Source organism: Amia ocellicauda, chromosome 20 (assembly GCF_036373705.1).
Source record: "Amia ocellicauda isolate fAmiCal2 chromosome 20, fAmiCal2.hap1, whole genome shotgun sequence".
Lineage (NCBI taxonomy): Eukaryota > Metazoa > Chordata > Actinopteri > Amiiformes > Amiidae > Amia > Amia ocellicauda.
The window spans coordinates 12,391,344-12,394,279 of record NC_089869.1 but is presented as its reverse complement, the minus strand read 5'-3'; positions in this window follow the sequence as shown (position 1 = coordinate 12,394,279).

Sequence of the window (2,936 nt, the reverse complement as noted above, 5' to 3'; positions counted from 1 at the left end):
TGATTGGTGGCTCTGTCTCAGCCAATCAGGGACTTGCTTATTGACTGCTGTCTCCAAAGCAACCGCTTGTACGGCTGTTTTGTAAGTAGGTCAGGACAACTTTGCCATGTAAACTGGATGCAAGAAAACAGTATCATCATCATGAAATGCATGCCAAGCTGCCTGTGCTACTGGAGGCTCTAGAGGAAGTTTATTGCATTTTATTTTTCCATTTCTTTTTTTATCAGTATGAAAGCATTATGTATAAACATTAAAGATGGGTTTGCTAAAGTTATGCTTGGATTGTGGCAGTCATAATTTTGCTAGTAGAAATATTGTTAAGAATAAAGGATATTTCAATTACACATCAGATGAGGGGGGGGGAAATATTTGATTCAGAGTCCCCAATCAACTCAGACGAACATGAGTGTAAGGTTACTTTTTGCCCGACTTTATCTGACCAGTTTTAGTTGCATCTCTGGCTAAACACTGATCACATGGTAAGAGAGGACAAGCACTGAAGTTGATTTTACATTTCAAATGACATTTTCAAATCCATGAATGAAACTGCAAAGCTAATATAGCCAATATAATGATCACCATTAATTATATACGTTGGACTACAGGGTTGTGTCCAGTAATGTCATGGAAATCAATCTGTATTTCATGGAGACTACAAGATAGCTCTGGATGGTAGTAACCCTACTGACCAGGTTATTTTAGTTTCTTGAGGCCCCCTCCTTTCCTCTTGACATGCAATTCTCAGTTAACAATTAGACAATTCAAAGATGTTTGTCAAAAATATTTACATTTCACAAGCTGTGAGGAAGAAAAATGTCTATATTATTTATTGCATGTTCTCCTGATTTTAGATCATGATTGATAATTTATTCAGTTGCCAGGGGCATCACACAGGCGTTGAAACTATCAGCATGTACAATGTGTTTCGCAAAAGTTTGCTTGTTTAAAAGACACCTCCATAAAATAAAATTAAGAAATAAATAAAATAGAATAATAGACTAAAAGTTGTATATTCAAAGCTTGGCACCTGCGACTGAGGCTTTTTTTATCCATATACTTTTGGAAACTAAAGAGAATGATTCATATTTAATTAGTTTTTTACAGTACCGTTCAAAAGTTTGGGGTCACTTAGAAATGTCCTTGTTTTCGAAAGAAAAGCAATTTTTTTGTCCATTAAAATAACATAAAATTGATCAGAAATACATTGTAGCTGGAAACGGCTGATTTGTAATGGATAGGCGTACAGAGGCCCATTATCAGCAGCCATCAGTCGTGTGTGTCAATGGCACGTTGTGTTTGCTAATCCAAGTTTATCATTTTGAAAGGCTAATTGATCATTAGAAAACCCTTTTGCAAGTAAGTTAGCACAGCTGAAAACTGTTGTGCTGATTAAAGAAGCAATAAAACTGGCCTTCTTTAGACTAGTTTAGTATCTGGAGCATCAGCAATTGTGGGTCTGATTATAAGCTAAAAATGGCAAAAAACTAAGAACTTTCTTCTGAAACTCGTCAGTCTGTTCTTGTTCTGAGAAATGAAGGCTATTCCATGCAAGAAATTGCCAAGAAACTGAAGATCTCATACAACGCTGTGTACTACTCCCTTCTCAGAACAGCGCAAACTGGCTCTAACCAGAATAGAAAGAGGAGCGGGAGGCCCCGGTGCACAACTGAGCAAGAGGACAAATACAGAGTGTCTAGTTTGAGAAACAGACGCCTCACAGGTCCTCAACTGGCAGCTTCATTAAATAGTACTCCAGTCTCAACGTCAACAGTGAAGAGGCGACTCCGGGATGCTGGCCTTCTAGGCAGAGTTGCAAAGAAAAAGCCATATCTGAGACTGGCCAATAAAAAGAAAAGATTAAGATGGGCAAAAGAACACAGACACTGGACAGAGGGTGATTGGAAAAAGGGGTTATGGGCAGATGAATCTAAGTTTGAGGTGTTTGGATCACAAAGAACATTCGTGAGACGCAGCCCAAATGAAAAGATGCTGGAGGAGAGCTTGACGCCATCTGTCAAGCATGGTGGAGGCAATGTGATGGTCTGGGGGTGCTTTGGTGGTGGTAAAGCGGGAGATCTGTACAGGGTAGAAGGGATCTTGATGAAGGAAGGCTATCACTCCATTTTGCAAACCCATGCCATACCCTGTGGACGGCGCTTGATTGGAGCCAATTTCCTCCTACAACAGGACAATGACCCAAAGCACAGCTCCAAAATATGCAAGAACTATTTATGGAAGAAGCAGTCAGCTGGTATTCTGTCTATAACGGAGTGGCCAGCACAGTCACTGGATTTCAACCCTATTGAGCTGTTGTGGGAGCAGCTTGACCGTATGGTATGTAAGAAGTGCCCATCAAGCCAATCCAACTTGTGGGAGGTGCTTCAGGAAGCACGGGGTGAAATCTCTTGAGATTACCTCAACAAATTGACAGCTAGAATGCCAAAGGTCTGCAGGGCTGTAATTGCTGCAAATGGAGGATTCTTTGACAAAAGCAAAGTTTGAAGAACACAATTATTTCGATTAAAAATAATTATTTCTAACCTTGTCAATGACTATATTTCCTATTCATTTTGCTATATTTCCTATATATGCTATATTTCAAACTCATTTCATGTATGTTTTCATGGAAAACAAGGACATTTCTAAGTGACCCCAAACTTTTGAACAGTAGTGTATATCAAATAATAATTCCTATTTTATTAATTATAACAATTTTATTGTGTGTTATACCTGATTTTCTGCTATTGTCTCTGCAGTCGGTTATTTAGATTGCAATTTGCAATGCTTGCTCACTGTTCCAGCATGAATGAGCCTCTAACAAAATAATAAACGGGTAAAATAGGGGAATAATATGAAAGTTCAGATGGTTAAATGCTATGGGCATTCAATTACAGTTAGCAAGAAGAATAATTGTATTAGACCTAGATGAGACTATG